The sequence below is a fragment of the Triticum urartu genome, unplaced genomic scaffold, assembly GCF_056163025.1.
Source record: "Triticum urartu cultivar PI428250 unplaced genomic scaffold, HENAU_Tu73 scaffold2, whole genome shotgun sequence".
NCBI lineage: Eukaryota > Viridiplantae > Streptophyta > Magnoliopsida > Poales > Poaceae > Triticum > Triticum urartu.
Genome location: NW_028260368.1, coordinates 3,348,243 through 3,373,763, shown reverse-complemented (window position 1 = coordinate 3,373,763; position 25,521 = coordinate 3,348,243). Strand labels below are relative to the sequence as shown.

At 36.8% G+C, this 25,521-nt stretch overlaps 5 non-coding genes across 5 annotated transcripts; 4 read left to right on the top strand and 1 right to left on the bottom strand.

The window, feature by feature from the left end:
- The first annotated feature begins 13,869 nt into the window (after positions 1-13,869).
- On the top strand, positions 13,870-13,940 carry TRNAC-GCA (transfer RNA cysteine (anticodon GCA)). The gene has a single exon. It is a non-coding gene; the product is annotated as a tRNA-Cys (tRNA).
- A 3,620-nt stretch (positions 13,941-17,560) lies between these two features.
- TRNAT-GGU (transfer RNA threonine (anticodon GGU)) lies at positions 17,561-17,632 on the bottom strand. Its single transcript has one exon. It is a non-coding gene; the product is annotated as a tRNA-Thr (tRNA).
- Positions 17,633-19,590: 1,958 nt separating this feature from the next.
- Positions 19,591-19,664, top strand: TRNAM-CAU (transfer RNA methionine (anticodon CAU)). The gene has a single exon. It is a non-coding gene; the product is annotated as a tRNA-Met (tRNA).
- A 1,347-nt stretch (positions 19,665-21,011) lies between these two features.
- TRNAS-UGA (transfer RNA serine (anticodon UGA)) lies at positions 21,012-21,099 on the top strand. The gene has a single exon. It is a non-coding gene; the product is annotated as a tRNA-Ser (tRNA).
- Positions 21,100-24,736: 3,637 nt separating this feature from the next.
- Positions 24,737-24,824, top strand: TRNAS-GCU (transfer RNA serine (anticodon GCU)). Its single transcript has one exon. It is a non-coding gene; the product is annotated as a tRNA-Ser (tRNA).
- The last annotated feature ends 697 nt before the right edge of the window (positions 24,825-25,521 follow it).

The following is a 25,521-nucleotide window of genomic DNA, read 5'->3' as shown; positions in this document are numbered from 1 at the left end:
TAAAGTACCTCGTATTTTACCTTCTGCTTCTGGCTGTCTCGCAATACCTTCTACAGCTTGTCCTGCAGCAGTACCTTGACCAACTCCAGGTCCAATAGAAGCAAGCCCTACGGCCAATCCAGCAGCAATAACAGAAGCAGCAGCAATTAGTGGATTCATGGTGAGTAGTTCCTCGTGTCAAAAAAAAGAAATGGTTAAGGATACAATCAACCAATAAATTCTTACTTCTAAGCTCTATTGGGGAGAAGTAAAGTAACTAAAAAGTACAAATTGAAATCAAATTGAAATGATAATGTGAATTGTCCGAACTACATAGAAGGGAATTCCATATCCATATATCGGATTAGATAATGAATCTAACCTAGGAATATATAATATAATATCCTATATATATACATTTGTTTCTTCTATTTTGTTTGCATATTTTCTCATTTTCTATTGAATCGGATTCTAAAATCATTGCTTAAAGTGGAAACCTGCATAAAAGAGGACTCCACTTATAGACATTAAGGATATTATAGTATAGATCTAGCCTGACTCCACCCTCCTTAATGCATATATACTTTGAAAATTCCATAATATAGTCTATTCTATTCTCTCTCCTACAACTCTAGGCTATATATTCATACGCATTTCTAACTATTTTTTTGCAACCAAGCAGATTATCTGGAACCATGCATGAATTGAGCTAAGCTGCAAAAAAAAAAAATACTATTTCCAAAAAGAGTCAATTCAATGATGACCCTCCATGGATTCACCTATATAGGCTGCGGCTAATGTTGCAAAAATAAGAGCTTGAATACCGCTTGTAAATAATCCAAGAAACATGACCGGTATAGGGATTACTAAGGGGACTAAAGAAACAAGAACAACAACGACTAATTCATCCGCCAATATATTCCCGAAAAGTCGAAAGCTAAGCGATAATGGTTTTGTGAAATCTTCTAGGATGTTAATTGGTAAAAGGATTGGAGTTGGTTTAATATATTTCTCGAAATAGCTCAATCCTTTTTTGCTAAGACCAGCATAAAAATATGCCGCTGACGTGAGTAAAGCTAAAGCAACAGTAGTATTTATATCATTCGTGGGCGCTGCTAATTCCCCATGGGGTAACTCTATAATTTTCCAAGGTAAAAGAGCACCCGACCAATTCGAAACAAAAATAAAAAGGAACATAGTTCCAATAAAGGGAACCCAGGGACCATATTCTTCTCCAATCTGAGTTTTGCTCAAGTCTCGAATAAACTCAAGGACATATTCAAAAAAATTCTGACCGTCGGTCGGGATGGTTTGTGGATTCCGAACAGCTATGACAACTGAACCTAGCAAGATAGTAATTACGACCCAAGAAGTGATGAGTACTTGGGCATGAATTTGGAAACCTCCTATTTGCCAATAGAAGTGTTGGCCTACTTCTACACCCGATATATCGTATAACCCCTTGAGTGTTTTAATGGAACAAGGTATAATATTCATATTGTCCTCTGATAAAAATTGAACTTCAAAAAAGGAATTCTTTTGATTCAACCATCTCTTTCTCAACTCAGCAACTTGAAGTATTAATCTTATATTTAGGATACCAAGAAAGCACATCAGATCATAATATATATCAATACCCTCTAATATATATCAATATTCCCCTTCTTTTTTCTATGCAAAAAAAATTCTATGCAAAAAAAAAGATATAGTAAAGTAAGTGATTCCATAAATTTACGCAGTTGCCCAAGAATTCACTATATATTCTTAATCAACGATTTCTTATATAGAGAGAACGGCCCTCACAAATTGAAAATACTAATTTGTTAAGAATCAATCGAATTGAAGTCATAGTGTCATCGTTGGCTGGAATCGATATATTCGCGAGATCCGGGTCACAATTTGTATCGACTAAAGAAATAGTAGGAATCCCCAAAATGGCACATTCCCGAAGAGCTATATACTCTTTTTGCTGATCAAGGACGATCACAATGTCTGGCAATCTCGTCATATATTTGATCCCGCCGAGATACCTTTGCAAAGTAGATAATTTTCTCTTCAAGATTGCCACATCTCTTTTTGGGAGATGGTGGAATTTTCCCATTTTTTCTTCTGCTCTTAAGTCTCTAAATTGAGAAAGTCTAGTTTTCGTAATCGACCAATTCGTTAACATACCACTGAACCACTTTTTATTAACATAATGACAACGAGCCCTTATTGCAGCTGATGCTACTAAATCTGTTGCTCTTTTTTTGGTACCAACAATTAAGAAACTTTTTCCCTGACTTGCTGCATCAAAAACTAAATCACAAGCTTCTGATAAAAAACGAGCCGTTCTAGCGAGATTTATAATATGAGTACCTTTACGCTTTGCCGAAATGTAAGGGGCCATTTTAGGATTCCATTTCTTAATACCATGACCAAAATGAACTCCTGCTTCTATCATCTCTTTCAAATTAATGTTCCAATATCTTCTTGTCATTTTTTCCACACTTCCTTTTTTTTAATCCTACCATTCCATTACGGAATTTAGTTCTTTTTGAAGATTAAGAAAGATCCGAAATAGCTTGAAATAAATAATAATTGTTCCGAGAGAACCTTGTACTAAGATAAGAGTTGGCCATTGATACATGGTATAAACATAACCACCTTAATGAATTAACTGACTTGTTTTACTTATTAAAATAAAAATCTTAAAAATCTAAAATTTGACCTGTTAGTGTTCTAAGTTCAAAAGTCTAGTAAAGTAAAAAATATTTTTATGGGGGTTCTTATGTCTCATAAAAATTGTTTGTTACGTCAGAATCTGAAGAAACTAATTCTGTATGGAGAAACAAAAAATCTCTCATTTCCGACGCGAATAGATTTTTTTTTTTTATTTCGAAATAAAGGTTCTTGTCTTGTGGGGAACGATGCACAAATTTTTGGAATCCGGTACCAACAGGTATAATCCCCCCCAGAACTACGTTTTCTTTCAAGCCTTTCAACCAATCAATGCGACCTCGTAGGGCAGCTTTTGCTAAAACTCGAGCAGTTTCTTGAAAACTTGCTTCAGATATGAAACTTTGGGTATTCAGGGAAGCCCTTGTTATTCCCAATAAGATTGCCCGATAATAGATCGATTCATCCAAAGCTCGTCCTGCTCGTTCCGCTCGCAATAGTCCGATTAATTCCCCAGGCGAAAAAACATTAGACATTCCATCTTCGGAAACCCGCACTTTTGATGTTACTTGGCGTATAATAATCTCTATATGTCTATTATGGATCTGTACCCCTTGGGATCGATAAACCTTTTGGATTTTATTAACCAAAGAGATACGACTTTGGGCTATGGTTAGCTCAGCTCCAATCAAGAATCCCCAAGGGACCCCAAGAATTCTTGGTATACGCTCATTCCAATCCTCAATTCTCCTTTCGAGATTCGGGGATAATGAATCAATTGAACGCGCTTCAAAGATTTGTTCCACTTTTGGAAGACCTTGCGTTATGTCACTAGATCTCGATTTTTCATATATAAACGTAACTAACCTATCTCCCTTGTAAAGGATTTCTCCATAATGACCATTAACAGTTGCTCCTGTAGTGGCCAAATAAGGTTTAGCTGCTCTTATAACAAAGGAATTCATATTTACAATGAAAATTTGACCGGATTTTTTTATGTGCGATTTAAATAGACATACATTTTCACAAATAAATTGTCCAAGGTGAATTATTGCCAATGTCTCTTCCCAAGAATCATGATGGACAAAGTGACAATTCAAAAGGAATGGATCCAACATTATGTTACTATCGAAATTAGAAATCCTTTTATTTTCATCTATTAAAGAGTATTTAAGTTCTTGAAGTACTTGGAAGGTTTGTTTTAAATTGTCAACGAACAAATATTTTTTTAACAGGATTTTATTATGCGTTAGTAAATAGTAAGATGAAGAAAAATGCGATATACTAGCTACAATAGCGCCTAAGGGCCCAAAAATTTCTCGAATAGGAATTCTAGGATTCCATTCTTTTATCGCATTGGGATGTTTTGAATTCTTGAATAAACCAATTCGAGAACAGTTGGATGCCGACAAAATCATCAAAGAGTGGTATTCTTTATTTCGATTCAACAAAGTGCCAATAGCTTCTGGATGTTGGCTAAGTGATTCAATCTTCGCCTTGGAATAAAAAGAATTGATATTGGCGCGATCTAACCTATTATGGGGAATCGGTCCTGCACTTGTCCTACCATACCTTTTTCGTGTATACGAAATAGTGGACTTGACTAACTCAATTCTTAGGAAATCGCGAATAAGATCATTTGCTCTTACCTCAACAAGGGAAGCACCAGCCTTTTCTTTTTCTTCTTGTTCCCAATTCACTACTAAGCAAGTTCTAACAAATTGACTATTTGTGTGATAAATTCTTTGAGTTAACTTGCTATTTTCATGAGAAATAAAATTGACAAGTCGAATTTGGAGATTATTTTCTTCTTGCAAGAGATCCTGCGGGAAAAGTGTTGCTAAATTTCTTCCTTCGTCCATTTCATATGCCACTGTAGGGCGAACGGAAACAAAATACTTTTCCTTGCTCTTGAGAATTTTTTTCCGTTGAACATAGACCCAATTTTTCCTTTTTTTTGATTCCTTAGAATCTTTTTTTTGTCTTTCTGGCGGTATCAAACAGCCACCTAATATCTTATCCGCCTCTTCAGGAAAATGAATATCTCCGGAAAATATTTTGAGTTCCGTATGGCTTTTTTTTCTCTTCACTCGGACCAGTCCGCCTAGTCGACTTCTTGTATTTTTTGTGAGTTGTGTATTCACTCCAATAATACTATTGTCAAGTATCTTTAGGGATGAAGATCTCGGCAAGATATGAAGTTCTTGAAGAATGAAAAAAAACCGATCTACTTCTTTTTGGTATTTTAGACTAAATTCTTTTGTTCCTCGATGCTCAATCAAACCCTCTTTTTTTAAGATGGAATCTTCCTCTGGGCTCTCGTATTCGTCCTCTGAATCTTCTTCTGAGTCTTCCTCTAAAGTACCATATTTTTCCTCTGCGCTTTCCCCGGGGCTGCCATATTCGTCTTCTGAGTCTTCCTCTAGAGTTCCATATTCGTCCTCTTGGGTCCTATATTTGCTCTCTGGGCTCCCATATTCCTCTTCTGAGTCTTTCTCTAAAGTCCTATATTCGTTCTCTGGGTTCCCATATTCGTTTTCTGGGCTCCCATATTCGTCTTCTAGGGTTTCATATTCGTATTCGTCTTCTAGGATTCCATATTTAGATTCTTCTAGGGTTTCATATTCATATTCGTCCTCTCGGGTCCTGTATTCGTCTTCTAGGGTCTCATATTCCTCTTCTGAGTCTTCCGCTCGAGTCCTATATTCTTCTTCTAGGGTCCTATATCTAAATTTAACAATTCCTGAACCCTTTTTATCTTTTCTGTATCGGGGATCGTCAAAATAAGCAAAAATAGTATTTCTACGTAAAACACCCATAAGGGGGATTTCAATCGAAATCCCAAAACAGGATATTAGTTCTTTCTCTTGTTCTTGATGATATTGTAATGGAATGACGAACCTATTTCTTCGCTTTTTCGCCAACAAATCTGAATTATCTTGAAAAATAGAAGGATAGATAAAATTCCAATGGCCATTGGACATGATTCGATCCGACGTTGAATAATCAAGAATTTCCCTATCTTTTTTACCATAAGTATTCATTTGATCTTGATCCTTGTGGAGTGAAAAAGACGCTATACTGGATCTGCACATACTTACTGACAATATCCATAAATGGCTTGTTTTTGGTAATCGGCGAAGATTACCATATTGATATTCGGGCGCATGGTAAACATCAGTACTCCAGTGCATTTCGCCGTCTGATTCAGAATAAATATGCTTTTGTACCCTTTCTTTAAAATGTAAAGTGGACGTTCCGGCACGAATCTCCGCAATTACTTGTTCGGATTTTACATATTGATCATTTTGCACTAGAATCAAGCTTTTTGAGGGAATATTCACACTATATAGAATATCTTGACTCTGAATAGTTACATGCAAGTCTATATAACATAGAAAAGCAGGCTGCCCATGACGGGTACGTGTGGGGTGAACCAAATTCTCATTGAATTTTATTTTTCCATTCGAAGGGGATCGTACAAGGTCGGCAGTACCCCCTGTGAATACTCCGCCAGTATGAAAAGTTCTTAATGTTAGTTGAGTCCCTGGCTCCCCAATTGATTGACCTGCAATAATACCTACGGCTTCTCCCAATTCGACCAGATCACTATGAGTAGGACTCCGGCCATAGCATAATTGACAGATCCAAGAAGTGCTTCGGCAAGTAAAGGGGGTTCTAATATATATTGGTTGTGCTCGAAATGGTTGTGCTCGAAAGGCAGTTATGAATCGATTGACTAATCCAATTCCAATATCTTGATTTCGCGCGGCAATGCATCGTGAACCGATATATATATCGTCTGCTAATACACGACCAATTAGTGTTTGGACAAAAAGTTTTTCCGTCATCCCATTTTGAGGACTTACAGAAATACCTCGGATAGTACCACAATCTCTTCTACGCACAATAATATGTTGAACTACTTCAACAAGTCTACGTGTAAGATATCCAGCATCTGCTGTTCGCACAGCAGTATCTACAACCCCTTTGCGGGCTCCATAGCAGGAAATTATATATTCTGTCAAAGAAAGTCCCTCGCGTAAATTGCTTTGAATAGGTAAATCAATCATTTGTCCTTGAGGGTCCGACATTAATCCTCTCATACCTACTAATTGGTGTACTTGAGATGCATTTCCTCTGGCTCCTGAAAAAGACATTAGATAGACTGGATTAGAAGGATCCGTTATCCGAAAATTTGAATTCATTTCTTGTTTCAAATATTCACTTGTCGCATACCATATCTCAACAGATTGGCGTAATTTTTCTACCGCGTGTACAGCCCCATAATAATAGTGTTTCTCCAAAAGAAAACTCTGTTGTTCCGCGTCTTGGACTAACCATCCCTTAGAGGGTATTGTTAAAAGATCCTCGATTCCTAACGAAATCGATGTAGTAGTGGCTTGATGGAAGCCCAGAGTCTTTAGTTGATCCAGTATATGGGATGTATATCCCATTCCAAAATGATCTATTAATCTGCTAATAAGTCGTTTCATACCAGTTCCGTCTATCTCTTTATTATGAAAGACCAGATTGGCCCGTTCCGCCATACATAAGTACCCCCTTTTCGGCTGAGTAGGATTCGACAATTGCTGAGTAGGATTCGACAATGGGCCTGAGTCAGTGATTCGAAAATTTAATTAACTTAATTGCCTCAATCTCAATCTGGATTCGCGTGGCAAATAATGATGATACTAGGGAAATCGGAATGCCCCCCGAAAGGGGAGGGGCATCGCCGAATCTAACTTTCTTGTTTAGGTAGTGTATGAATAGGCCTGACTAAATCCTTGTATGGCTTCCTCTATTTCTCTATAAAAAGAAATATGACCAAGAGTGGTTCGAATGTATATCGAACGAATTTCTTTTTTTCTATTTCCCATTATTAGATAGTGGGCATAAATCTCATGATAAGTCCCCAAAGATTCATATTGAACTTCAATCGGAACTTCTCTTGACCCAATGACGCGTTGATCCAGGTTCCATCGTAGCCACAAGGGACTATCTAAACTGATTAGTTTTTGTCTATAAGCTCCCAGTGCATCATAAGAACTAGAAAAATGGGGTTCTTTATCTTTCCTATATTTAAAATTATTATTATTATTGTAATTTACTTTTAGATTTGGGTAGTTTCTGCAACTATTATATCTATTTGCACAAATACCTCGACGCTTTCCAATCGTTAATACATAAAGCCCGATAAGCATGTCTTGGGTTGGTACGCAAATAGGATCCCCAATAGCGGGAGATAAGAGATTCATATGAGAAAACATAAGTAAACGGGCTTCTGCCTGAGCTTCCAAGGATAAAGGTAGATGAACAGCCATTTGATCTCCATCAAAGTCCGCATTGAAACCCTTACACACTAATGGGTGTAAAGAAATAGTACGCCCCTCTACTAAAGTGGGTTGAAAGGCCTGTATGCCTAATCTATGCAGGGTAGGTGCTCTATTTAACAGTACAGGATGTCCCCGCATAACTTCTTGAAGTATTTCCCATACAATGGGTTCTTTTTCCCAAATTTTCCTTTTAGCAATCCTTACATTAGAAGTGGCGCGTTTCGTGATTAAATCGCGAATTACAAATAGCTGAAAAAGCTTTATTGCTATCTCTAGAGGTAATCCACATTGATGTAATGAAAGCGAAGGACCCACAACAATGACAGAACGCCCCGAGTAATCGACCCGTTTCCCAAGCAGAGTCTCGCGAAACCTTCCCTCTTTACCTTCAATTACATCTGAAAGTGATTTGTATACTTTATTGTGACCATCCCTCGTCGGTTGCCCGCGGGACCCACTATCAAGAAGTGTATCCACGGCTTCTTGTACCAATTTTTCCTGGCACATTACTAAATCTGCTGGCGCTAATTCACTTCTTTTTAATAGATAGGCAAGATTGTTGTTCCGACGGATAACTCTCTTATAAAGTTCATTAATGTCTGAAGTCACTACTTTATCTCCAGACCTATAAACAATAGGTCTCAATTCGGGAGGAAGAACCGGTAATAAGCACAAAACCATCCATTCTGGTTCTACATTTGTTTGAATAAAATGTTTCGCCAATTGCATGCGTCTAATCAAAAAAAACTTTTCTTATTCGTCTTTTTCTATCTTCCCACTCATCTCCACTATACCCCTCGTCTTCTAATTCCTTCCATTCGACCAAAGAATTCTCTATAATAATTCGCAAATCCAAATCTGCTAATTGTTCTCTAATAGCACCTGCTCCTGTCGCAATTTCCCGATTTCGAAATGTTGCAAAGCCTGGGGTAGAAAAAAAGGGAGAAATGCTGTGGTTACAGGATGCAATTTCCTCTTCGAATAAACCTCGTAATCGTAAAAAAGTGGGTTTTTTAGTGCTGGGCCTAGCAAAAGAGAAATCGCCGTATACTAGGCCCTCCAACTTCTTAAGAGGTTTATCTAAAAGATTCGCGATATAACTAGGAAGACCTTTCAAATACCACACATGAGTCACGGGACATGCGAGTTTGATGTATCCCATTTGATATCTTCGTATCCGAGAATCCACAAATTCGACCCCGCATTTTTGGCAAAATCTTTCGTCTTCGTTTTCAGCTCCGCTCGCTCGAGAATTGCCACAAGCGCAAATCCCGCTTTTTATGGGTCCAAAGATTCTTTCGCAAAACAATCCATCTTTTTCTGGTTTATCGGTTTTATAATGAAAAGTAGAGGGCCTTGTGACTTCGCCAACGACTTCTCCATTAGGTAGGTTTTTGTTAGCCCAAGCCTTTATTTGTTGAGGGGAAACGAGTCCAATTTGAAGTTGTTGATGTTTATATTGGTCAATCATAAAATAGAAATAAGAAAAGAATTTATATTTATTCCGATCAAACTTCCTCCCTATTAACCTGGAAGTTCTTTTCAGATACAAGGAAATGATTCAGTTCTAGAGCCAAAGATCGTAGTTCTCGAACGAGCACTCGAAAAGATTCTGGAGGATCCTCATGATTAGGTATTCTTTTTCCCCAGATCGTAGCATTAAGTATTTCTTGGCGAGCTATAAGATGGTCAGATTTATAAGTAAGTATCTCTTGTAAAATATGAGCAACACCAAATCCTTCTAAAGCCCAAACTTCCATTTCTCCTACTCGTTGTCCCCCTTGCTTGGCTCTTCCTCTAACCGGTTGTTGTGTAACAAGTGAGTAGGGCCCAGTAGAACGCCCATGAATTTTCTCATCAACTTGATGAATTAATTTTAAGATATAGGACTTCCCTATTAGAACAGGTTGCTCAAAGGGGTCGCCTTTTCTTCCATCAAATATTCTGCTTTTTCCCGGGTACTCGGGTTCAAATACCCATGGATTTTTTGTTTCTTTACTGGCTTCATATAATTCTGAAAACACAAGTTTTCTTGAAGCCTCTTGCTCATATCTCTCATCAAAGGGTGCTATTCTATAATGTTTCTTTAGCAGATCCCCCGCTAATCCGAGCGAGCTTTCAAATATTTGTCCCACATTCATTCGGGAGGGTACTCCTAAGGGATTGAAGACCATATCAACGGGTGTTCCATCTTGCAAATAGGGCATATCTTGCCTAGGCAAAATTTTGGAAATGATCCCTTTATTCCCATGTCTTCCGGCTACTTTATCCCCAACTTTGATTTCACGTTTCTGTAAAATATATACACGAACCATTATGTCGAGCGGGTCCCTTTGGATCCATTTCACATCGATAACGCGCCCTCTTCCACCTATAGGTAATTTCAGAGAAGTTTCTTTTGAAGTGGAAACCTCAAGGCCAAATATGGCCCGTAATAATCCAGCTTCCGCGATATAAGATGATTCGCTCGCTATCTGAGGCGTTAATTTACCTACTAAAATATCACCAGTTTCTACCCAGGATCCCAACCTAACAACTCCATTTCTGTCCAAATTGCGGAGTAAATGTTCTTCTAGATGTGGTATTTCTTTAGTGATTTTTTCAGCGGAGCCCTGGCTTGTCGTATCCGTCTGAATTTCATATTTCCGGATGTGAAAAGAGGTATAAATATCTTCATATACCAAACGTTCGCTAATTAGTACTGCGTCTTCAAAATTGTAACCTTCCCATGGCATATAAGCTACTAATACGTTTTTTCCTAAAGCAAGTTCGCCCCCAATTGTAGCAGCTCCTTCTGCTAAAATTTGTCCTTTTTTAATGGATTTACCCCGTGGAACCCGGGGTTTTTGGTGCATACAAGTATTTTTGTTAGAGCGACGGTGGTTAACTAAAGGAATACTTATAGTCTTCCCACTACTTGATAAAAGTATCTTATGACTATCAGTAGAAATGATCTTTCCCTCGCGTTCGGCTATAATGGAAACCCTCGAATCTAGAGCTGTTTGGCGTTCCAATCCAGTTCCAACAATGCATTTCTCGGACCGAGAAAGCGGAACTGCTTGGCGCTGCATATTAGAACTCATTAAAGCCCGATTCGCATCATTGTGCTCAATAAAAGGAATGAGAGAACCCCCAATAGAAAAATATTGGAAAGGAAAAATACTTCTAACATGAATCTGTTCCCATGCAATAGTCAAGAATTCTTGACGGTATCTAGCCGGAACAACCTGTTCTTCCTGAATACCTTGATTCAAGGACAAAGAATTTCCTGCTGCTATCATATAATATTCATCTCTATTTGGTGATAGATAAACCACCTGTCTCTCTTTTTTTTCTTTTGCTTTCTCAGCAGATATTTCATAAAACGGACTCTCTATGGATCCCCACAAGTGATCAATTCTCGCATGAATTGTTAAGGATCCAGTAAGTCCAACATTGATTCCTTCAGACGTGTCAATTGGACAAATACGCCCATAGTGACTCGGATGAATATCTCGGCTCCGAAAACTTGCGGTTCTCCCCGTCAACCCTCCAGGACCTAAACAACTCACTTTTCGCCCATGAACAGTTTGTGTCAATGGATTCGTTTGATCAAAAACTTGAGATAACGGGTATGTGCCAAAAAAGGTCTCATAAGTAGTTATTAATAAAATTGAAGTTGAAGTTGGAGTTACCAAAGTTTGGGGAGTCGGTTTCGATTGACGTATGAATACTCTACGAATAGTTTTTTGAACTGCATGTTGTAAACGACCAAGAGCCAATCCGAATTGATCTTGTAACAGATCCGCAACCGAACGAATACGTTTATTTTTCAAGTGATTCATATCGTCATCGTCAAGTATACCCGTTCCAAATTTCATTCCAATCAAATGATCCGTAGCGGCCAATACATCTCGTGGTAACAAGAATGTATTGTTCTGAGGAATATCAAGATTAAGTCTCCGATTCATATTTCGTCGACCAATCCTTCCTAATTCACATTTTTGTTGAAAAAATTTCTTTTGTAATTCCTCGCATAAGGACTCCGAAAATACCAGGTCCCCACCTACACAAGCAAATTGTTGATAAAACTCCAAAATAGCTTTTTCTTTTGACTCAATCCTCTTCTTCTCTTTAGCATTCGGGAAAGACAAGAAAATTTCAGGGTAGGAAACATTATCCAGAATTTCTCTTAGATTCGAACCCATAGCTGATGATAGAACTAGAATAGATATCTTTTGTTTTCTACTCACGCGAGCCCATATCCTTTCTTTTTTATCAATTGCTAATTCCGATCTCCCCCCCCAATCTGATATTATAGTGCCAGTGTAGATAGAAATTCCCTTATGATCTAATTCCGAGCGGTAGTAAATACCAGGACTTAGCAATATTTGATTGATCACAATTCGGTATATTCCATTTATAATAAAGGTTCCTAAGGAATTCATTATAGGAATGTTTCCGATAGAAATGGTTTGCTTTTGCACATCGAAACCAAAAATTAATCTCGCAGATACATATAATTCGGAAGAATAGGTGAGTGATTCATACACAGCATCTCTTTCTTTTATCGAGGGTTCTAGCAGTTGATATCCTTTCGCAAATAATTGAAATGCAATTTCGTGATCTGGATCTTTAATTGTTGGAAACTTGTCAAGTTCTTCTGCCAAGGCTTGATTAATGAACCTACAAAATCCCTCGAATTGGATCTGACTAAATCCGGGTATTGTGGACATTCCCTCGTTTCCATTCCGGAGCATCTTAATCTTAAGTTTCCTGTTTATCAAAGAAAAATTCCATTATCAGCTCACTCTTCATCAATCCCTATGGATCGATCTAGCAATCATGGAATCTATATTCTGTTTACTGAATCACATGAAATTCTAGGGAACTCCACATACGTATTTCATATATGTATTTCATACATATGAATAGAGACCATTTGGACGAAAGTTCGAGTTTGCCAGGGGTACAAATGAAATGAAAATGAATTGATAAAACATTCCTACAAAAAAAATTCTGCCACTTATACTTTATGTTATGATATTCTAATCAGATTGGATGGCAAAGATTTCTCATTTTATCTCCTTTCTATGAATGTAATAAAGCCGTAATATAATATACTAGAAAGTTTGACTTTACTTCGATTTAGAATAGCGTGCTTACTTTAATTTCTCAAAATAATTTGAGGGTTCTTTTTTATTTCGGATCGGAGTAGTATAATTGCTAGAAAATTCAGTATTTCATTGTGGAATTCTAAAATAAAGTAAGTCCCTTTTTTAAGTACATGCCAATCTAGTTATCCACCTCTCCCCATATCCATGCTTTTCTTTTATCGTAATTTCACTTGGGTACGCCAAGATAGTCAGGTTATACTCTATATCAGAGCAAATTTCCTTTTTTTATTCAAGATATTTAATTTAATACTTTGAAAAATTAAAGCATGATTCCCCATAGAGATATGTACATAAAGGGGATCTTTGGATAATAATGCTGTTCGGACCTAAAGTTTACCTATACACGGATTAAGCATAAAGCCATAATATTTTATTATGCCATTGAAGGGGGGGGAGATAATACCGATTTAAGAGTAGTTCACTACTGCAATAAAAAAAAGAGAATTCTAGTTAACGGTTCCAATTTATTCTGAATTTTGCAGCCTGTGAATAGAAATCCACTTTTTCTTCTTTTTCATCTCAATAGAAAGAAATGGGAAGTTTTATTGTGTTAACAATGTATGTTTTAAGATAGAATCTATCGAGGAGAATAATAGAAACTGGATCAAAAAAAGCAGGAATAGATTTTTTGAAAAAGATTGGAAAAAAGTAAGTAGAATTATATTCAAAATAAAAGGGGCTTTTCGTAAGAAAACGTGGATGAATACTTGCTGTTTTCTAGATTTTTGATCGGATTTTTTGGCGGCATGGCCAAGCGGTAAGGCAGGGGACTGCAAATCCTTTATCCCCAGTTCAAATCTGGGTGCCGCCTGATCAATAAAATACTTAGGTTTTTTTTATAGTGCTGATCGAATTCGATAAATTTTTACTTCGCATAAGTTCGGGCAAGAGAGTAACTGGGCCTGCCGATACTGGGTTTAGAGAAACCATACCATAGTTCTATCCTCAAACTAGGGTTAGGGTTTGTTTTGACGGTAGTGGCCAAAATGGTTATCAATAGGGGTGAGGTAGTGTTTCCTTATTCTTTTATTATATGAATTTGAATTGGTTCTTAATTGAGATTCGATTTGATAATTTTAAAATACGAGGATAAGATGTCAGAAATCTTGGTATCCAAAGAAAGGTCCCTAAGGGGCATTCTTTTTTTTTTTCAATCTAAGATTCAAGAAGGGACTCCACGAAAGAATATCAAGACTTACTAATTATTATACATTTTTTTATCGTACATCTTATGTTACCTACATACACTAAAGTAAGGACTACTTAATTCTAACGAGAATCAGATTAAATAGGTCGATCAAAAATCAATTTAGGAGTTGTATTATGGATAAAATCTCTTCATTCTTTCATAGAATGATACAAAGCAAGGCTGCAGGGTTTAGGTCAAAAATAAACATTAGGTAAGGTAGGTATCCAATAAATATTTATCTATCGATAATTTTATGGTATATTCGGGCGTCCTTTGCTTAAAAAAAAAAAAAAGAGTAACAAAAGGAATAAAAAATCTTCCTATTCCCGCTTCTTCTATTCAGGACATCATTCCCGTACTCTTTCTTTTTTAAGGAAAAAAGGGCTATAGTATCTCGTATTTTTAATGCTCTCTAATTCTACCAGAATTCCTATAAGAATTTGTTAGGAGTAAATTCCTTGAACTGATTGATCCATGGCCTTAGGGCGGAATCCCTTTTTGACTCTGTACCCTTGATTCCACTATGATTATTGATCAATAGTAGAATAATCCCTTCATAGAAATAGGAGACATAATTTAGATGGATATAGTAAGTCTCGCTTGGGCTGCTTTAATGGTAGTCTTTACATTTTCTCTTTCACTAGTAGTATGGGGAAGGAGTGGACTCTAGGGATACTACTAATTGATTAAGTAATCAAATTGTTGTATCAATTCTTTTCTTTAATGGATCATTTTGCATTAATCATTTTGTCAAACGTTATTCTTTAATCTTTTTCTTTAGTTTTGTTTCACTCCTGTAAGAAACTCTTGTATTGTAAGTTGTAATGTAAGAAAGAGCCATTATACCAATTCAGAATTTCTACTAGAAATGACGAATGGTTAAAAAAAGTTCTATACATAAGAAAATTAGACTTTCTTCCACGGAACTATTCACGGCATATCACACATTTTCCATTTCCTTTTACTTTTTACTATAGTCTATTCTTCATATTATTTTTCTTTCCTTCCATGGATTCTTTGGTCAAGAATTGTCTTAGATTTTTTTATTTTGACCTGATTGAAATTAAGTGGATGCAATGAAAAAAGAAATTGAATTAGACTACTTAACTATTTCAATCTACTAATCTATTCTATGTAGATTCAAAGATAATATAATAGAAAGAATCTAAAGTGTCGTAGAAAAAACTATATGTAGTTCTTTCTACCACACTTTAAGATTCCAACCAGATCCTTTCATTTAAGACTTGGATTTTTTTTATTTAATCCCTTTTTAATTTCTTCAATGATTAATTGGAATTCCAATTAATTATTTTGGCTGACTGTTTTTACATAAATAATAAGTAAAAAAGAAGTAGGAACTAGAATGAACAGTGCAGTAGCAATAAATGCGAGAATATTGACTTCCATAACCTCTTTATTTTTTATTTTCACAATAACTCGGGATGTAATCCCATGGAGAGGAAAAAGGGGTATCTTGTAAATTCAAGGGTAGGGCTTGCATTCTGATAATACTGAATCAATTCAATATTATGAATATCGGATCTATCAAATCAATTCATGGATGAGAGTTATATTTCACGGATGAGAGTTATATAGTATAACATAGGAAGATCCTCTATCCACACTAAGACCAAAATGGGTTTTTTGATTGGATTAGGAATTCCCTCTTTTTTAATCCTTTTCTACTTTTTCTTTTCTATATCTCTAACCCACGAGCTTTCTTAATCTTATACTTTCTTAATCTTATACAATTTCCCTTCCTTTTTCTTATAGTTATACATACAATTATGTATGTATTATATGACCAACTTTCACTTTCTATGGGTCACATAGACATCCAAATAAGCAGTAGAAGTGAGATGGGGAAAAGAGGTCTGAAATAAAAAGGGAATACGATTTATGTATGGATTCCGGTAAAATACCGGTACTCTATTCCATAAGAGTGGAATAGGAAATTAAGATGAGGATGGTATCATCATAAAGAAAGATAGAGTAATATAATATCCTAAATTCTACTAATCCACATATCGTATGTGTGTCTTTCTTTATCGATTGGGAGTAGTGAAAAAAAAATTCCTATATGCCCTCCCTCCCTCTTTAATGAGAGATGCAAAATAAAAAAGTGAAGTAAGGGTGCCCTGTGGGTATTTGATCTTGCTCCCTGCCCCTTTTTTTCATGGAAAAAGGAAATATCAATTTCTCCATTCATTGAACCCTAGTTCGGGACTGACGGGGCTCGAACCCGCAGCTTCCGCCTTGACAGGGCGGTGCTCTGACCAATTGAACTACAATCCCCGCGGGGTGTATGGCATACCCATTCTTAAATAGAACCATAAGAAGATTCGATTCGTCTTTCGTACTCTAAGAAATAGACGAATCATATACTACATACCCACATATTATATTATACGTGGGTATAGTGAGAGTGACATAACTAGTATGTCGTGATTTTTTATCACTAAAAATGGATAATAATCCAGCCTTCAATAAGAAAAACTCTTTTGTTTGTAAGAAAGGAATGAGAGAGATATGGATTAGAAAAAAAAATTTCCCTTTTTTCTTTATCTTTTATTTCTATAGATCAGACATTTTATTTTATGGAAGAAAAACAAAAGGATTTAGTTCATACTCACGAAGCCCTAGATTTTTGGTTTGGGCCGAGCTGGATTTGAACCAGCGTAGACATTGTCAACGAATTTACAGTCCGTCCCCATTAACCACTCGGGCATCGACCCAGGAAGAATTTATTCTAGGGTTTTTGCTAATCTATGATTAACCTCCTTTCATAATACTCCCTACCCCCAGGGGAAGTCGAATCCCCGCTGCCTCCTTGAAAGAGAGATGTCCTGAACCACTAGACGATAGGGGCATCACTAGACGATAGGGCCATATACAACCGCTCGTGATTATACTATAATCATAGTATGAGCAGTTTTTTGGAATTGTCAATATACTCGAAAAGTATAAATAGATCCAAAGCAAAGAGTTTTTCCAACTTTTCTGTTATGTTTTCATCTAGGATTTTTTTTAGTTGATCGTTATAGATTAATTCTCCGTGCTTCATTTAGTGTTCATACCAAAAATGCATCCATCCCGCACTAAGTCATAAAATTCTCTAAAAATATAGAGAAAGTTTCAAAAACAAAGAAAAAAAGTGAATCAATTTAGTAGAAAAGTACTCTATCAGATTCGAACCAACGACTTACGTCTTAGCACGAGATTACTCTACCACTAATTTAAAAAGCCCTTTATCGGATTTGAACCGATGACTTATGCCTTACCATGGCATTACTCTACCACTGAGTTAAAAGGGCTTTTTATTTAATTCAAAAATTAGCCACTTGGATTTCCCATTATGGGTCTACTGCATAATGTACATATTATATATATAATATATAGAGATAGAGAGAGAGACATTATGTAGAGATTGTATATGTATATATCGATATCTTGAGAGCTCAAAATAAAATTAATAAAAAAAAACATACCCTACATAACATATCCAACTCTTCTTGGTTCAGGGTTTTCCGTTTCCGAAGACTAGTAAAATAGGCGGATTCTGGAACCCCAAGGATTCAACGGTATATGGATATGGAAAATATAAGATTTCCGATCCTAGCGGGAAAAGGCGGGGAACAGATACCCAATAGGATATAGGATCCTTGGGAGGAACTTTTGGTAATGGCCTTGATCCTCTATGCTATTTTTTATGTGTTCTTAGTTCTATTGAACTTTTTGCATTCTTTTAAACAAGAATCTAATAAACTAGAATTGAGTCAGTGGAAAAAAGGAGAGAGAGGAAAGTGTTAAATGGAGAGAGTCGACTAATCAGAGACTTTTAGGATCTTCTTTACATCAGGTAAATCTGTCGGCCCTGTCCGTTTTTTTCTTTAAGTTACGACTCTTTGCTGCTTACTTCTATCAAGCCATAGGGAAAGTCTATGATGAATTTGGAAAACTCATCTCACTCTTACTCTATGGCTCGGACTTAATGGGGGAAGAAAACATCTTCCATAATTTCTTTTTTGTTCAATTCTGGACAAAAAAGAAAAGGAAAAAAGGAATTTATAGGGACAGTGTTACCCCCTATATCCCCTAGTTTATATTGTAGGAATAATAAAACAATTTAGCAGTCTGACACACTTACGTCCTTGCAAAGTAAATAATTATTATTGTAGTCGTAACCGTAGAATAGGATCCTAATCAAAATAAATACATTTGGTTCAGGCGCTATTAGCATGGTAAGAAAAGATTTTTTTTACAGACCAGAGGGGCTATCTAAATCCTAAAGTAAAGGCGAGCGATCGAAGTAGAAGTACCAACGGCTCAGTGTCATGAACCTTCTCCATCTGATTCAATAAGGGGGAATTAGCCTTCTTGTCAAATGGCTATCCTTGACAAAGGGTACCATTTATACCATAATCTACAATGTAGCGGGTATAGTTTAGTGGTAAAAGTGTGATTCGTTCTATTAATAACTGAATTTGAAATGATATACTTAAGGCATCCTTAAGTTTTTTATTTTTATATTCCGATGAAAACTTTAGTTCTTATAAAGGATTAAATCCTTTTCCTCTCAATAGCATATTGAGGAAGAATATACATTCTGGCGATTTGTATCCAAAGACTAATTTAAATTGCATCCAAAATAAAAATAGGATTATGAGTACAGAGTCGCGAAGCATAATTTTGCATTGGATTAAGTATTCCAATTTTGAAAATATGAGTAAAGGATCTATGGATGAAGATACAAAAAAGTTGATTTCCAATCGTAACTAAATCTTCTTAAAATAAGGAATAAGGAAGCCAAATAGCTAAAAAACGATAGTTTTGGTTTACTAGAACCATCCGCATATTGTTTCAGCTCGGTGGAAACCCAATTCTTTTCCTCAGGATCTCTTGAATGAAATTAGGGAACGAAGTAAGTAGATTAGATGAATTTAGATAGAATTTCTATCTCCTACTCTATAAGGATCATCTAGAAAGCGGAGAGCTTTGGTTCCATTCAAATAGAAAAGCTGACATAGATGTTAAGTGGTGAGAATATCCATAAAGGAGCCGAATGAAATCAAAATTTCATGTTCGGTTTTGAATTAGAGACGTTAAAAATAATCAACCAACGTCGACTATAACCCCTAGCCTTCCAAGCTAACGATGCGGGTTCGATTCCCGCTACCCGCTCCATTCTGTATAAAAGGAGTATTCTATTTGTCTAGACATGTTAGAGGCTTGTATTCAAGCCTTTTTTGTCCACCAGTTTCTGGTACTCCAGAGCGGAGTAGAGCAGTTTGGTAGCTCACGAGGCTCATAACCTTGAGGTCACGGGTTCGATTCCCGTCTCCGCACTTAGCAGTCTGTATAAAAGGACTATTCTATTTCTCTAGATATGTATGGTAGAGGGGCGTATCCAACCCTTTTTTATTCATTAGTTCCCGGCCCTAGAGGGCAAAATTGAGCAGTTTGCGAAGTCACTTGCCTTCAAAAAAAGAAGGCGCAAGGCCTCTCCCTACCCTGCAGAAAATAAAAATGAAACGAAAGGGACAGTCTACCTCTCCCTTCCCTTTAAAAAAAGTTTGCCCGTTGTTTGTCTCAGTTAATACCCAATTTTTGGAGCTCTGTTGGCGAGTTCTATTTCTGCCTCTGGAGCGCCCTCTTTTTTTGAGTGGGATGCAAAGGAAGGGTAAGATAGTAAGGGATACGGCACTAGACTAACACCTAATTAATACTTAATTTAATATAAGTAGTTAAACAGTTAACTAGACTAAACTTTTTATCATAGTACTTTGATAAATTAAGCGGGCGAGCGGCGGGAATCGAACCCGTATCTTCTCCTTGGCAAGGAGATATTTTACCATTGAACTACGCTCGCTACGGTATATATTTTATAGCGTATATCCGCCTGGGTCGACCTTCTATGTCTGGGTCGACCGTTTCATTTCATTTTCTATTATATTAGAGTTTTCCTTTTTTTATTATCTGTCAATGAATATTCTAATGGGAATGGAATTTCATAATACTGAAAGAGAAGAGCTAGCAATTCGGAACGCAAATTGCGTTTTAATACGTCTCACTATTCTAATTTTTTAGAAGAAATGGCCTTTATTATTTCTTTTTTATGGGGTTAATAAATATTAACCAAATTTCATTTAAGAAATGAGAGAATTCAGAATAGCTACGAGAAAGACTAGTCCAATCCATAATGATGTACCGGAAAATACAACATTTTTATTATTTGACCAACCATCAGGAGAAGCAAATACAAGGGGTACACTAATTACTAAGACTGAGGAAGTCGCAATTAATGCAAAAACAGCTAATTGGAAAGCAATAGTCATATTTCTAATCCTCCAAGCTACCATCAAATAAAGTTGACTACATATTTGATCCCTCACTTAAACCAAAATTGTAAAAAAATACAAGAAGTAGGAGGGGTTTAATCATGAATCCATTGATTCTTCTCTTTAATTCAAATTTATTACTTAAACCGCTTTTTTATTTGGATATGGGGGTGAGAAGAGATTATTTACTCTTTATTTCACAAGCGGGTATAGCGGATCCTGTATCCGTGTATACAGTATACAGAGATATATCGAAAAGGAACTTGTATCTGATATCTTTCTAGAGGCTAATAAATCTTTTTATTTTTTATATGGCTATGTTCTATTTGTAGGAGTAAAATAAGGATTAGGCTGTGGAGAGATGGCTGAGTGGTTGATAGCTCCGGTCTTGAAAACCGGTATAGTTCTAGGAACTATCGAGGGTTCGAATCCCTCTCTCTCCTTTTGCTTATTGAATACGTTTGTTTCTTTCATTTTTATTTATTTTTTTTTTCTGTCCCTTATCTTTCTTTCATAAAAAGGAATGAATGGCTCGGCTAGATGGAATAACCGAGCCAGAACAGAAAAAAAGTAGAACAGGTATAAATAAGAAAATCTTAGTTAAGAGGGTTCATGTAAAGAACAGGTTCCAAATCACGATCGATTCCCTTTTCAAAACCTGCTGCAGCAGCTCGGGCTCTTCCTGCATGCCATAAATGGCCCACAAAAAAGAAGAATCCTAGAACAAAATGAGAAGTTGATAACCAACTTCTAGGAGAGACATAATTAACTGCATTGATCTCGGTAGCTACGCCACCCACGGAATTTAAAGAGCCTAAAGGAGCGTGGGTCATATATTCTGCTGAGCGTCGTTCTTGCCAAGGTTGTATGTCTTTTTTCAACCTACTCAAGTCCAAACCGTTGGGGCCCCTTAGAGGTTCTAACCATGGAGCACGAAGGTCCCAAAAACGCATAGTTTCCCCTCCAAAGATAACCTCCCCAGTTGGGGAACGCATTAGATATTTACCTAAACCTGTGGGTCCTTGAGCGGATCCCACATTAGCTCCAAGACGCTGGTCTCTAACTAGAAAAGTAAATGCTTGAGCTTGAGAAGCTTCTGGCCCGGTGGGTCCATAAAACTCACTCGGATAAGCTGTATTATTGAACCATACAAAACAACAAGCGATAAAACCAAAGACAGATAAAGCAGCTAAACTATAAGACAAGTAAGCTTCTCCAGACCATACAAATGCACGGCGAGCCCATGCGAAGGGTTTGGTTAAAATATGCCAAATTCCGCCAAATACACAAATAAAACCCAACCATACATGCCCACCAATTATATCTTCTAAATCATCTACACTAACAATCCACCCTTCTCCACCAAAAGGAGATTTTAGTAAATAACCAAATATAACACTGGGACTAAGGGTCAAATTGGTAATTTTTCTTACATCTCCCCCCCCAGGGGCCCAGGTATCATATACACCGCCAAAATAAAGAGCCTTGAGTACTAGAAGAAAAGCACCTAGACCTAACAAAATTAAGTGAATACCCAAAATTGTAGTCATTTTATTTCTATCTTTCCAGACATAACCAAAGAATGGAAAAGATTCCTCAAGAGTCTCGGGTCCCAGAAGCGCGTGATAAATGCCACCGAAGCCTAAGACTGCGGAGGAAATTAGGTGAAGTACGCCAGATACAAAGTACGGAAAAGTATCTAGAACTTCCCCCCCTGGCCCTACTCCCCAACCTAGAGTAGCTAAGTGTGGAAGTAAAATCAACCCTTGTTCATACATGGGCTTTTCTGGTACGAAATGGGCCACTTCAAATAGGTTCATTGCTCCGGCCCAGAATACGATTAATCCGGCATGAGCTACATGAGCTCCAAGCAGTTTACCGGACAAATTGATAAGTCTGGCATTCCCAGCCCACCAAGCAAAGCCGGTGGTTTCTTGGTCACGACCAGCTAAAACGAAAGTTCCATTAAAGAGCGTTTCCACGTGGTAGAACCTCCTCAGGGAATATAAGATTTTCATGAGGCTGATCCTGAGCTGCCATCCACGCACGAATACCCTCGTTTAAAAGAATATTTTTGGTGTAGAAAGTCTCAAATTCAGGATCTTCCGCTGCACGGATTTCCTGGGAAACAAAGTCATAGGCACGTAAGTTCAGAGCCAAGCCAACTACGCCAATAGCACTCATCCATAAACCGGTGACGGGTACAAATAGCATAAAGAAATGTAACCAACGTTTATTGGAAAAAGCAACACCAAAGATTTGGGACCAAAAGCGGTTAGCAGTGACCATTGAATAAGTTTCTTCAGCTTGAGTTGGGTTAAAAGCACGGAAGGTATTTGCACCATCACCGTCCTCAAATAGAGTGTTTTCTACGGTCGCTCCATGAATAGCGCATAGCAGAGCCGCACCTAATACTCCGGCAACTCCCATCATATGAAATGGGTTCAACGTCCAATTATGAAATCCTTGGAAGAAAAGGATGAATCGAAATATCGCTGCTACGCCAAAACTCGGCGCAAAGAACCAACCAGATTGCCCCAGTGGATAAATAAGGAATACAGAAACAAAAACAGCAATTGGACCAGAGAATGAGATTGCATTATAAGGCCGCAATTGAACAGACCGAGCAAGTTCAAATTGGCGTAACATGAAACCTATTAGTGCAAAAGCCCCGTGGAGAGCTACAAAAGTCCATAGACCGCCTAATTGACACCAACGAGTAAAATCTCCTTGTGCTTCGGGCCCCCATAGTAGCAACAAAGAGTGTGCTAAACTATTGGCAGGGGTAGAAACTGCTGCGGTTAAGAAATTACAACCTTCCAAATAGGAACTAGCCAATCCATGGGTATACCAAGAAGTTACAAAAGTTGTCCCTGTAAACCAACCCCCTAAAGCGAAATAAGCACAAGGAAAGAGCAATAGGCCAGACCATCCTACAAAAACGAAACGGTCCCTTCGTAACCAGTCATCCATAGTATCAAATAGATCATTTTCTTCTTTAGGAATTCTACCAAGGGCTATAGTCATAGTGATCCTCCTATTCAATTACTTCAACCATTTCCGAGCACCTCATATCACTTTCCAAGGCATATGATAGTTTTATTATCTGTGGACGATTTCTTTCTCGTTCAATGCCCTTTTTCAATGGTCTCGAAGAGAGAAATTTCCCATTTTTATCTATGGAGTCACAGTCACAACCGAGGTCGTGGTAAATCCATGAATTTGATTCGATTTGTTTTTCTTATACTATTTATTTGTTTTTCTTATACTATAGAAATAGAAATAAATTGTTTTTCTTATACTATAGAAAGAAATAAACCTTTGAATTCAGCATTATTCCAAGACTCCTATTTCAAAGTCTATCTTTTAAGGGAAAAATGCAAATAAAAGTAACCCTTCTTTACCCTTCTTTTCCCATTCCCTCTCTATTGCATGGGTGGAAGAACTAAAATAATAGAGGATTCTGAAAAAAAAAAATGGACCTTCGAAATCCAATTTTATGTGTAGCGCAAAGGAGTTGCGATTTCTTCTTATTCCTATAGAACATCTAGTAACAAGAATATGAAATCGTAAATAGCGAAAAATTCTTGTCTTGCGCGGTCTAAGTCTAAGGAAATAAAAAAAATTCGCTTATACAATTTCATCTACATCGAATTTATATATCAGAATAGCGGATAGAGGCATCATTAAAGGAGTCAGGTCTACTTACTTTATGCTTCTTTCCAATTTTATGGTGGATTTGATAAGAACCCTTTTTGCTTTCTTGATAAATAATCGACAAAAAAAGCGTTTTTTTTATATAACCTGCTTGTTTTATTATAATTATAACAAGTCCTATATGGAAATGCCCGCTAAAGAGAAAATCTATTTGATTGTCTCTCGGCCAATATCGATTTTTAGAAAGAAAAAACAAGAATTTTCTTCTTTTTTTATTAACATTAAGAAAAAAGAATATAATTAAAATGGAATTGGCAATATAATTTTTATAGACTTTTGAAAGAAAAAAAAGGGGTTTTTTGCAACCGTTATTTCTTATTTCTTGCCTATATCATATCACGGAAACCTTTCGCTTTGGAACGTGGAGAGATGGCTGAGTGGACTAAAGCGGCGGATTGCTAATCCGTTGTACAATTTTTTTGTACCGAGGGTTCGAATCCCTCTCTTTCCGCTCCCTTGGATCATTTGGGACTTTCGAATTGGAAAGAATTCTGACCCCCGGATTTTCTCATAGATAAATGTACGAAACAAATCCAATAAGAAAAAAAAAAACTGAATTTTTACTCCTCGCGTCCAGGATTCCGTCCTGGGTCATTAGATAAGAATCCAAAGATAAAGAGTGAAACAAAGAATATCACTACTGTATAAACAAAAAGTTTGAGAGTAAGCATTACATAATCTCCAAGATTTTTTTTTAAGGAATAGATTACCAGTTTTTCCTTACCACACGGATCCACTAGGATGGTTTTTTTTTATACCTAAAAATGCAAAAAAGAATTCTTGAAAAAAATTGCAAGAATTCTTTTATAATAAGCACTCTTATCAATAGCAAAAATAGGGTTAGGTGGTTAGGTATTGTGTATGGTACCTTTAGGTACCTGCTCAACCTAGGTGCAGGGGAGTAGAAAGGCTGATCCAAATTTATTGCTGTAGCTACCCATTCAATGTAGAAGAATTTAAATTTTAGAATCGAAGGTTCATAATATAAAAATATAAAACTTCTCGGCTTTTACCCATTTTAAAATTTTTTTGGAATGAACACATCATTCAATTTGGCATACAGAGTACTAAAGATTTCATCGAAAACTTACAGCAGCTTGCCAAACAAAGGCTAATAGAAAAAAGAATAGAGGTATAACAGGCATAAT